This window comes from Doryrhamphus excisus, chromosome 3 (genome assembly GCF_030265055.1).
Source record: "Doryrhamphus excisus isolate RoL2022-K1 chromosome 3, RoL_Dexc_1.0, whole genome shotgun sequence".
Taxonomy (NCBI): domain Eukaryota; kingdom Metazoa; phylum Chordata; class Actinopteri; order Syngnathiformes; family Syngnathidae; genus Doryrhamphus; species Doryrhamphus excisus.
In genome coordinates, this window is record NC_080468.1 from 24252143 (window position 1) to 24265552 (window position 13410).

Here is a 13410-nt window from a genome sequence, read left to right on the forward strand (position 1 = left end):
CTTAAAAGAGTGTTTTTCAACCTTTTTTTGAGCCACGGCACGTTTTTTTTATGTTGGAAAAATTTTGCCGCACACCAATAACCAACATTATTTGCTTCTTTCAGCTTTTTCCTGATTACGGACTCGCCACAGCAGATCCTTTTGATCCGTATACTAATTTAACCAACAAAATGTCACCACTACCTCTCACGTGCATCACTAAGTCTATTAAGAGACAAATATTACATTGCTCTGCCAGTCTTTACACCAATGACACGCGACAATGACATAATATTTGCAGAAAATTATTAATACATGTTAATTAAAAAAGTGATATCGAATAATTCCTCACGGCACACCTTCACGATTGTTGAAAATCACTGCCTTAAAACACTTGAGTAGCATCTTCAATCTAACAAAGAAAACACATTGTTATTTAAGTTCAAAGCTAAATGCAGCAAATTTTATTAAGTGCAGAAAAAATACATTACAGTGCGTTGTGTCCTGCTACACGTTGTAGCTTGACATGCTAACATGTGAAAGGGGGGGGGGGGGGCTGCCTAAAAACACATCAATGTCACATGCCTTCACAACGATGCAGGTGTATCCACATTAATAATAGAAACAGCATTTCATAGACCGGCGATAAATAAAACATGTGAGGGAAATAATAGAAACAGGGGCCCGGTCGAGCGTCCTGATTGGCCGACACTTCCCTGAAAGGACAGTGGCCACGAGGCAAAGTGTGCCTTGACGCCACATGTGCAATCGTATGAAACACTGACACGCATATGGACACACATAGGTTGCTTCTGCAAAGTAGTGTTTTGGTTGTGTGAAATATGGCTTTGCTGTTGTTTTCTAATACGCTTATCAAGAGTGAGCAAGCAAGCACATCTATACACACACTTATATACCATAAATGCTCCAATTACTGCATATAACCAGATATTAGTCTACAATATCTCCAATCACCACTAGGGTCTTTTAATAGCACACGCTCAAAGAAAAAAACCATTGGCATTAACAGCTGTGGCTGTAAACAACCTCCTTATATTGTTTTTTTCTTAACCTCACAAGATGCCAGTAGCTGCATTTTGTATTACGAGTGGTCAGCATCCAGCAACTTTATCTACCACTGCATGCGCTTTAATGCTGCTGGTGTGAAACTCATGCATGTTACACTTCCCGTGCTGTTGTTTACAATGAAGTCTGGCTGAGTAGTTTGAGCCTTACCGCTATTCCAATATTGGTTCTGTTTAATTGTGCAACATATTTGTTCATAAAAGACCATTTAGAAATCATTAATCTTGCAAATCATTAAAGTAATGATACAATTTTTATTCTCCAATTAACGCCCGGTCTTGTCTTTGCGGTTTATAAATGCTATACTGTAATTAGAGCATTTACAGTAGTTCTTATTTAGTTTTGTGTCGGACAATCCCCTCAAAGGAGCTGAGATGTAGCAGCATAAATGGCTCAATAATAATAATAATAATAGCATAAATGAACATGTGACTACCCTGCTGGTCGATGTAACATCTCTGCAACATTCCCGTCTCATTCGGAATTTGGGTCAAAACACACTGTGTGACATTTTGTGGCGCCAAAAAAACACGACTGTGAGGACCAAACCTGTGACCTTTAAGCAGAAGGTCACTCTGCTCCGTCAGATGGAAGTTTTGACAGTACTTCCTGGGGGCGGTGTGTATGTTGCCAGGCAACGTGAGGTGACTTTAGACGAGCAGGTTTGCTATTTGCAAGAAGCCATGTTGGGCTCCCGACTACCTTGTCACATGTGACATGGCCCCTCGGTGTCACCGTGACAACAGAGATGAGACGGAAAGCGTGCTAGGTCGTTTGGAATCGCATGCTTACATGAGACCAGGTTTGATTGTTAAAACGTATATCTTGATGATTAGCGCACACAAAGCATGTGACATCACCTCCAAAGTCCACTCTAATTCCGACCACAGCAAACAACACAAAAAAACATCAAACATAGCATAGCAAAAAGCATACAGTATAAGAATATCAAATAAAGGTTATCAGAGCTAAGAACATAAGTGACATGGACTAATAGAAAAAAACAGGCTTCGTATTCAATCTAGATACTAAAAAGGACCAATTAAATGTCTTCTACATTGTGGAGGAAAGGAGTGTGAGCGGGCGGTGGGCGTGAGCTGCCCTCAAAATAGAAAAGAGGTTACATTCCTATAATAATTCTAGTAATTAGCGGGATTAATATTACAGCAAATGTGGCCATTATTGAAGCAGTTCAGTGGGCTACGTACGTCACAGAGAAGAAGGAGGCGGGGGGGGGGGGGGGGGGGGGGGGCTAGGTAGTGCCATGTGCTTCATATCGGGGGGGGGGGGGGCATACTGTCTTTTGTCCTGATTTCTGGGCATCTGAAGGTGACAAGGCTATGGTTCACAGTTGGCCGTGTATTTTAAGGAGCAACACGACACCCGAGCATTCAGACACAAACACTTTAATGTTGCAGGACAGTAAGAGGACACCAGCTGGAGGTTTCAGGCTTTGGACCCCCATGTGGCGTCTCAACTTGAGAAAGGTGGAAACTTATCCACTCGGATTACTCTAAATGATTACAAGGACACGATGAAGTTAAGTTGTGGACCCAAGTCCAACAGCAAGAATAATTCATCGGCGCTTGTCGTTGAGAGCGATAGAAGCGACACCGCAGTTCTAATGACTCATTAAAGCGGTATAAATATTTGAATGAATTTCCGCCCGGCAACATGCTCCACTTTTTGCAGCCATTGGCCAGTTTTCATGACTACCACCTCGTCACCTCAGAGATCATATCGAATTATAATAGTAACTAGAAAATTCCCGCGGAAATTTTGATGGGCTTGCCACCTGTGCTGTGAACCTCGGGCCCGGTGCGCCAACGGCTACCGTGCTAGCACCTAGCAAGACAGCCTCAAGTACCGAAAAGGTTGATGCAGTCCCATAGTGTCCCCACATCATGCCATGTGTCTATTTGCCTTTAGAAATGAGTAAATTAGCTAAAATGCTAACATGCTAACAGTCATCATGCTAGCACCTAGCAAGTTTCGAAAGTGCCAAGGTTGTCCTATAACCTTCCTACATCATGCCATGTGTGTATTTGCCTTTAGACATGAGTAAATTAGCTTAAATGCTAACATGCTAGCAATTAGCATTTAGCCACAGGGAGAGTTGAGAAGTTTCTCAAAAATGAGAACAGGTGTATCTAATCTAGTGGCCCATTTTTGAACGTTTTGGTGAATAGTGTCGCCATGGTTACACAAAACGTTCCAAAAAAATAAATACCGCTGTAGTCCTGAGCGTCAGGATTCCGGCGGTGTAACATGTGTGGGGGTCCTTCTTGCGGTTTTGGCCGCATTACGCGCGGAAAAATGGGAAGATTAAGATATAATAGCTAAACATCACAAGGAATAACAATATGGGCTTGCTCAGTAATGCAAGCCCATAATGATAATAATATCAGGGCTACACCAGCTAGATTGGCTGGTCCAGGACCAGTGTGTGCTTGTATTTTTGTTTTTGTGCGTCGACTCGTGGGCTGGTGTGCACGGGGGGGGGACTAAAATGGGGGACAAAAGTTTGCTGACATCATGCTTATGATTGTAAATGTTTTTCCTCCTCCAGTCAGTTTCATGCAAAAAGGCCCTTTATGATACTTTGCATATTAGAGCAATAAATCCTGAACCGGTAGCCCCACCCACCCCCTCCCAACCCTCAGGTTTCTGTACATCAGCATAAATGTTTTTTTTTCCATTTTCTTTTTTAAATATATTTTTATGTTGTCTCATTTCACTCTTATTTAAAAGGTACAGTCACTCTACTTCTTCTTCTTCTGGAAACGCCTGAACTGGTTCTGGATGGCAAGCGCCGCCTTCTCCGTCTCAGGCGCCTCCAGGTCAATGTCGATTTCTTCTTCCTGCTCCTGAGGCTTCGCCGCCGAGGCTTTCTCTGCAAGAGGGAGCGGATGGGTTTAATTGGGGGGTGGGGCCCGGGTTACAAGGTGGGTGTGTTTCATTTAGTGGGCGAGTACATCTCATTGAGATTTGTCTTTTTGTAAATAAGTGGGTGGTGTCAAAAGGTTGAATGGGTTAGGGGGGTTTGGCTCCTCCCACTACTTCCTGTCTCCAATCCCATTATTTTGTTTTATCATCTTTAATTTGATTTTGTCCAATGACTAATAAAAATACATTGTCTCTCATGAGGGCGGCATGGCGGACTAGTGGTTAGCTCGCAGATCTCATAGCTAGGGGACCAGGGTTCAATTCCACCCTCGGCCATCTCTGTGTGGACTTTGCATCCGGGTACTCCGGTTTCCTCCCACATTCCAAAAACATGCTAGGTTAATTGGTGACTACAAATTGTCCATAGATATGAATGTGAGTGTGAATGGTTGTTTGTCTATATGTGCCCTGTGATTGGCTGGCGACCAGTCCAGGGTGTAGACAGCTGGGATAGGCTCCAGCACCCCCCTGCGACCCTCGTGAGGATAAGCGATAGACAATGAATGAATGAATGAATGAATGAACATTTCACAATCAGTTGAATGTGGGCCAAAGACAGCTGGGATAGGCTCCAGCACCCCCCGCGACCCTTGTGAGGAAAAAGCGGTAGAAAATGAATGAATGTCTCTCATGACTACTGCTTGTTATGTATCACGTTTGCTTCAATAACGGCCTCCACTCGAATAAACACCATGCCTCATCTATTTAGGACAAGTAAATACGCTTGTAAATAAAGAGCATTATTATTTGGAGATATTTGGAGCTAAAATAAAATCCACACACCTTTGTTGTCGTCTGCAGTCGTCTGGCTGCTGTTGGCCGAGTTTGTAGATGTCAGCTGTGGAGGAAGAACACATACGTGACTTAAAAACAGAATTTGCACTTTGTATTTTCAGTGTGTGCGTCATTGCATGTGTCGAGTGGTCCACTCTGCCAACGTGATGCAGCGACACGGGGGGGGGGGGACAGCGGGAGGAAAAGTGACACAAACACGAGGGAGATGAGGGGGGTGGAATGGACTGAGATTAAGACAGATTCTACGATTATGCAACGTTTTATCGGACCGGGACATAAAGGAGAGTGTTTACATGCGTCCCTGATTAACTGTACTTATTGCAGTGCATGATGGGTGCCCCAAATGACCCGAGCATCTCCACCGGAGCATAAACGAGTGGGAGAAGAGCGGCTTGTCACTCCTGTTTCTGCCAATAACTCCAGTCTGTGTGTGAATGCATCATGTGCGACTTTTTTTTTTTGTATCCACACGTGCAAACAAGGTCTTGCCTCTTAGCCAATCAAAAGCTACTGTTTGGAAGGCCAGACGGGGAAGGAAAAAAAGTGTTTGCAGGAAGTGTACACGACCCGAGAAGCCATGAAGAGATGCAAACGACAGGCGGAGGTCGACGAGGGGAAAAAACACGCCGCTTGACTCTCTCCATTGCTCATCATTGAGGCACGCTGAGGACCGACATTTGATTCCAACATCAGCAGTGGTAACAGCATTCAGTTTTGGTTCCCTGCTGTGACACACACTAGCTGCTATGCTAATCTACCACAATCTACCACAATCTGTTTTGCTAAGCTAAGGGTTGCTCTGAATGAGAGAAAAAAAAAAAGATGAGCTCTCTCCGAGAAGGAAGTGAAACAAGACATAGAGTGTCTTGCAGCAACTGCGGAGACGGAAGAAGATGTATGTTCAGCATTCCGCACGGAGAAGAAGAGCTCGGCCAACGAGGCATTAAAGGCTTTTACTGCGAGAGGATCCACTGGCGGCCTTGACAAACAACGCAGCATGAAAAGCAACAATCAGGGTGCAGAAAATAGCAGCTGACAGACAAGGAAAGAAAAACGCTGATGTTAATACAAAGAGAGTCTTCTTCTTCATGTGCCTCCTCGTCATCAGGGTGACAGCTCATGTGAAGCTGCGAGCTTCACAATTAAAAAGCTGGAGACAATGCACCAATCAGTGCCCAGCACATCCCACCATTATGACAAAAATAATGTTTTATAAATAGAATAAAATTAATAAAAAACAATACCTCACCTATTATTTTTTCCACATTGAATAATTTGTTCAATTCCACAATCGGCCATCTCTGTGTGGAGTTTGCATGTTCTCCCCGTGCATGCGTGGGTTTTCTCCGGGTACTCCGGTTTCCTCCCACATTCCAAAAACATGCTAGGTTAATTGGCGACTCCAAATTGTCCATAGGTATGAATGTGAGTGTGAATGGTTGTTTGTCTATATGTGCCCTGTGATTGGCTGGTCACCAGTCCAGGGTGTACCCCGCCTCTCGCCCGAAGACAGCTGGGATGGGCCCCCTCGTGAGGAAAAAGCGGTAGAAAATGAATGAATGAATGAATGAATAATTTGTCAGTTTATAAACAATCTTTATAATCAGTACGTTAAAGCTGCATTGTGAGGTTTTGTTTAATTAATGGGGTTAGCTCACTTGGCTGTCCCGTAGCCTGTGCATTAGCAATGTGGCATGAACAAAGAATAAAGGTGACTATAGGGGTGTTAGATCATGTCTATAAGTCTCTAATAATAATCATTGCTCACATCTAGCATAACAGGTCGCCAACATTGACCGTAATAATTTTTTACACTCAACAATGGCATCCAGTCATACTCGTACTTCGGTACGAGGTGCATTATTTTAAAAAAAAAAACCTTTTTAAAAACTGTATTATGGAAAACAGGAAGTGAACAAATGTAACAGTTACTGATTGTAAAAGTACCAGATGGAGGGGTAGGATTTAATAAGCTTTGCTTCTTCCTACTCCTTTTGGACATGTGGAACTGTGAATTGATTATGTGATGCATTCAATTGTAATCTGATGCATGTTCAAATGAAATAAAACCATTACCATTACCATTACCATTACCAAGAGACAATCTACACTTAAGCCACATTGATACTTGCACAAATATTGTCCTTCTTGTAGTATTCCATTTTGCGTGCAAAACAGTAAATCCGTCATAAGCTGGTGTGAAATGTGTGTAAACTGTGCAAGGGCTGCATGCCAGTGCGCAAAGAAAATGTTGAAATGTTCAAAATTTCTGGCACCCATCATCTTCGTGCCACTTGTGCAATGTGAGCGGTGCATATCAAAGTGGGTCACTTTCCGACCCTGCACATATTGATTTTACGCACTCTGCAGTGCCCTAGTCCTGGCATTTCCAAAGTTGTCAGCAAACAATCCTCTTACAAGGAGTCCCCAACTGTAGAGAGAGCAAGACCAGCCGTGCTGGACTTGAAGAGCCCATTCAAGACAGAGGTTGAATCAGAAGTTGCAGAGAGGGAGGTTTCTCCACATCCTCTTTTTTGGCTTTGGTCATTTTGCTAGGACCTCACAGCTAGGACACCAGGGTTCAATTCCACCCTCGGCCATCTCTGTGTAGAGTTTGCATGTTCTCCCCGTGCATGTGTGGGTTTTCTCCGGGTACTCCGGTTTCCTCCCACATTCCAAAAACATGCTAGGTTAATTGGCCACTCCAAATTGTCCATAGGTATGAATGTGTGAATGGTTGTTTGTCTATATGTGCCCTGTGATTGGCTGGCGACCAGTCCAGGGTGTAGACAGCTGGGATAGGTTCCAGCACCCCCTGCGACCCTCGTGAGGATAAGCGGTAGAAAATGAATGAATGAATGAACATTTCACGATCAGTTGAATGTGGGCCAAATGGAAAGAGCAAGGAAATTGATGAATTGAACTACTTTAGTTTGTCTCTCCCCTTCTGCTACATAGCCAAGACAATTGAGGGTGGCTACGGTATATAATGTATGTATAATATATAATATATGTGTATGGGTTAGCGTCGCTGCAGACTCTCCTTTAGGGGCGTGATGAATGCAACATTCGCTTACTGACTGCACACAACATTGTGCTCTACTTCTCATTGTGGACTGATACACTGCTAGCAAGGCCAGCCAAGTTGCTCTTAAAAATACACAAAAGTCCTCCACAACAAACCAAACAAACAAACAAACATTTGGCCAATTAGCGACTAATCCTAATCACACCACTTGGGTTTACAGTTCCATTCTCCTCTGCTTATCTGGGTCCGCGTTGTGGGGGCAACAGTCTCAGTAGGAAAGCCCGGACTTCCCAGTCCCCCGGCCACCTCCTCCAGGAGAACACCAAGGTGTTCCCAGGTCAGCTGTGAAACATAATCCCTTCAGTGTGTCCTTCCCCCAACTGGGCATGCTCGGAACACCTCACCAGGGAGGCGTCCGGGAGGCACCCGAACTAGATGCCCGAGCCACCTCAACTGGGTCCACTCGATAGGAAGGAGAAGCGGCGGTTCTACCCTGAGCCCCTCCCCCTCACCTTATCTCTTAGAGTGAGTCCAGCTACTGTACGGAGGAAACTCATTTCGTCCGTCATCTCGTTCTTTCGGTCACGACCCAAAGCTCATGATCATAAGTGAGGGTAAGAACATATATCAACCAGTTTGATATAGAGACTGCTTTACTGCAGACGCTGGGCAGGACCCCATTCCCAACCCGGAGGGAGCAGTCCACCATTTTCCGACCATAAACATCCCAAAGAGGCCATCAGGATCACATCGTTCACAAATAGCAGAGATGAGATCCTATGGCCCCACAAACTGGACTCCCTCAGTGCCTTGGCTGCGGCTAATAATTCTATCCATGAAAATTATGAACGGAATCGGCGACAAACATTCTCGACTTACTGCTGGTGATGCAAACAAAAACAAGGACCGAATGGCACGTAGTAGCGAACTACCAATCCCATATTACTGGAGACAGAAGGAATGGAATAGGTTTACAGTTATGGATAATATTCATTCATTCATTTTCTACCGCTTTTCCTCACAAGGGTCGCAGGGGTGCTGGAGCCTATCCCAGCTGTCTTCGGGCAAGAGGTGGGGTACACCCTGGACTGGTCACCAGCCAATCACAGGGCACATATAGACAAACAACCATTCACACTCACATTCATACCTATGGACAATTTGGAGTTCCCAATTAACCTAGCATGTTTTTGGAATGTGGGAGGAAACCGGAGTACCTGGAGAAAACCCACGCATGCACGGGGAGAACATGCAAACTCCACACAGAGATGGCCGAGGGTGGAATTGAACCCTGGTCTCCTAGCTGTGAGGTCTGCGCGCTAACCACTCGACCGCCGTGCCGCCCATACTTGGAATTATAAACTCAAAATGCAAACATTACACACATGATTGGCCTTCAAAGTTTCAATGGACCAAGCGGTCACTATGGCAATCTGACAGCATCCTCACACTTCAAGCTCCACAGATGTCCTCCTCGCCTCCCTCTCCTATACCCAGCAGCTAAAAAGTCAGGGATTTCCCTGCATGCAGCAGCATAACAGCAGCAGCAGCAGCAGTCAACGCCGTTGTTGCCGAGCACAAGTCGCGAGAGAAAGCACGCAAAAAAAAAAAAAAAAAATGAACGGGAGACAGAGACAGATTGCAGCATTTAACAAGGCGCCCCCGTGGGGCCCGCTGAAGGTGATGGAGAGAGAAAGACACATATGGAGGGAGGCGAGATGGAGCGTGATAAAAAAAGAAGCGCTGGGTGAGAAAGATTGGAGCGTACACGGTGTATTCAGGGAAAAAAAAAAAAAAAAAAACTGGGCAGGCGTACATGGGAGCCCAGATGGATGCACACAAAACAGAAGAAACACAGGCAGCCCCCAGCCCCCCCAGCCCCCCCTTAGCACACTTCATTTCCAGCAAGGCTCTCCATTGGGGAATACACCGAGCTGTTTTCCTCACACTTGTGTCACATTGCTTTATCCCTTGTCCTCTCCCAGCAATAATAAACACAAAATGTTCACTATTGCTTATTATTATGCATATGCCAGCATCATTTTATCCTCATATGTAACACTTTTCCATTTCCAGCCATTCACCGTCTGTTTTTGTCCACCTTATTGTTTCCCTGAGAGCTTTTAGCCTCAATCCAACTTGTGCTCTCCTCCTCTGCAGCGCTCTACCCTTCAATTTTACACCCACATGCTTGTTTCCATGCAGTCAACCGCAGCCCCCCCCCCACCACCACCTCTTCATCCTCTCCCCCCTGCTGTCGGGGGCTGGATGAGCAGATGTGCTACAGTAGATGTGAACATCTGGCCACCGCTACTGTAAGCAGGAGACGGAGGTTCCCTTTTCCTTTCACTTTCACCCTGTAATGAACATTTGATTACGATTAAAAGATGGATTTAATGGAGGCCGGTGGCCGTAATGGATTCAATAATGCTCTTAACATGGATCTATTGTCTTCTTTGGCCCCTGCAGGTCTCTTTTAACTGGGGAATGTTTGAGCTTTAGCCATGCATTTGACACATCGGTTGTTCTATTAAAAAAAAAAAAAAATACAAGTGGAGCCAGCATGCTTTCTCTTCGAGCTAAAACGCCGCCGCTACCTGCTCACTAAAAATAGTGCCTTAATGGCTTTATATAAGGCAGTGGGCGCTGTCTCTTTACAAGACTGAAATAGTCCAAAGGGGAAAAGAACTTGAATATGATGGCAATTGTGTGTGAATACAAGAGTTTGTAAGAAAACACTGTCACACGCAGTACCACATAGTATTTCACCCAGAGTTTTTATCATATGCTATCAAGGAATGACAATACTATAGAAATGTAAATAAAATAGTAAATACACAGCCATTGTAAGATAATTGTGTCCTACTTGAGTGGTAGCATGCACTGACATGGTGGAAAACACCTCAAAGATGACAAGCCTTGCTGAGGGAGCTGAAGGTGATGGAGTAGCCAAGTATGTCTCCTACACTCCTCAACCCAATTGAGAACCTGTGGGGCTGCCTCAAGTGGGTGGAAGGAAGGAAGGAAGGAAGGAAGGAAGGAAGGAAGGAAGGAAGGAAGGAAGGAAGGAAGGAAGGAAGGAAGGAAGGAAGGAAGGAAGGAAGGAAGGAAGGAAGGAAGGAAGGAAGGAAGGAAGGAAGGAAGGAAGGAAGGAAGGAAGGATAACAGGAAGGAAGGAAGGAAGGAAGGAAGGAAGGAAGGAGGGAAGGAAGGAAAGAAGGAAGAAAGGAGGGAAGAAAGGAAGGAGAGAAGGAAGGAGGGAAGGAAGGCAGGAAGGAAGGCAGGCAGGACGGAAGGCAGGATGGAAGGAAGGACGGCAGGAAGGACGGAAGGAAGGACGGAAGGAAGGAAGGACAGAAGGAAGGACGGAAGGAAGAAAGGAAGGAAGGACGGGAGGACAGAAGGACGGAAGGAAGGACGGAAGGAAGGAAGGAAGGGAGGACAGGACGGAAGGACGGAAGGAAGGACGGAAGGAAGGACGGAAGGAAGGACGGAAAGAAGGAAAGAAGGAAAGAAGGAAAGAAGGAAAGAAGGAAGGAAAGAAAGAAGGAAAGAAAGAAGGAAAGAAAGAAGGAAAGAAGGAAAGAAGGAAAGAAGGAAAGGAAAGAAGAAGGAAAGGAAAGAAGGAAGGAAGGAAGGAAGGAAGGAAGGAAGGAAGGAAGGAAGGAAGGAAGGAAAGGAAGGAAGGAAGGAAGGAAGGAAGGAAGGAAGGAAGGAAGGAAGGAAGGAAGGAAGGAAGGAAGGAAGGAAGGAAGGAAGGAAGGAAGGAAGGAAGGAAGGAAGGAAGGAAGGAAGGAAGGAAGGAAGAAAGGAAGCAAGGTGTCTAACATCCCCTTGCTCCAGCAGTGATGTCCTGATGTAAGAGTGGAAGAAGGTTCCAGTAACAACCCATACAGTTCAGCTGAATCCCATGTCAAAGTGGAATGAAGGCGGTGCTGGATAACAACGGTGTTCACACTAAATATCACACATTGGAAACAATTTGGACATGTTCACTGTGAGGTGACCCCCCTTCTTTGGTAGGAATTCATGCTTCCTTCAACAAACCACAGCTCACCAGTGCTTTCTGTACTGATGCAGCACTCAAACCACCACCATGAGTAACTGTATAGTCAAGCCAAAATATCTTGGAATTCATGTTTCCACTCATGAATCAGTTCCCCAATGCTAGTAGCCCCCAGACCATGATGCTAACACCACCATGATAGTGAATTTACGCTACACTGACTCCCACAACATATATCCAAGTTGACTTTATTATGAATACTTTACATACTATTGTACTTTGAAAGAAAATACTGAAATAGGAATCTGAGGGGTGCTCACTTTGTTGAGATCTTGTTTATACTGTATGTTGTATATCTTTGCCATACAAGACATATTGTACGTGCGGGAGGGTAGGAGCGGAGATACAGCAGGAAGTGTCTTAAATGTATTTATAGACACAACTAAAGGGATTATACCTCCATAGAGGAAGCCAGATTCCTCACATTGAAGATAGGAGGCATGAGAGGGGGAATTGTGCAATAAACATGAATTATTGTTATTAAATGTGCTGTCCCCTTTTTGGCTCCGAACTGCACTTTTTAACATATGGTGCTGATATTGATTTCAAAGACTGAACAAATGTGTTCATTTGCTACAATTCAAAGTAAAAATTTTGAAAAAATAAACATTGCAGTCTTAAAGGGGATCTATTATGCTTTTTCCACTTCTCTGACCTATAAATGTAGTTAGAATGTTGTATTAAACTATGCCAAAGGTTAAGATAATGAGGTTTGCGCATTTCGAAGTGAGCCCTAAAAAGTTTGGGATGGCTCAAAACGCTCAGTTTCAGAGGGCGTTGCAAAACTGTTCCTTTGTGATGTCACATAGGAGCGACATTCCTTATATGGGCATGGTTGTAGGCACAATACACTCTCTGTCCTCTGCTTTTCTGTTTACGTTGCTAGCAATGGCTTGTAAGGGAAAACCACATTTGTTTACCATCAGGCACAAGTGATTGGAGTTCCTGGCTGGCAGTAAGTAGCAATTTATCAGTTTCTAATTGTGTTTATTTTGTGTACGTCAATGGAGCAAAAGCGCCTCTCTGTGTAGCATTATATAGTGTGCATATACAGGGAGCAGGGTTGGTAATAGCGTTCCCAAATAGTTTCCCAAAAAACATTGGTAGTCCCTCAAAACACATGTTACCGACGCTGTAGAATGCTAAAATGCTAAAGCTACTTACCATTGAGAGACATCTTGACGTAACCTCTTTTCTTGAGAAACTTTAGGCTGTCCAGTCTCTACTTCCAGATCGGATTCGGGATCCAACACATATGGCTGTATGTTAAAAGCGGACATTTTAAAAAGATAAATCGCTGTTTATTATTAACTCTTATTATTAATGTTTATCAACTCCTATAAAGTTGGGTTCGCAGCTAGGGACTCAAACCAGAAGTCCTTCTCAGCACTTGGGAGTGTGACCAACCACAACGGAGTGAATGTGCCTGGAGGCGGACCGTGGGTGGAATACATGAAAACAGACCGTTTTCACGGGAAGCACTAAAGAAATACAGATGAATAGGTGCAGA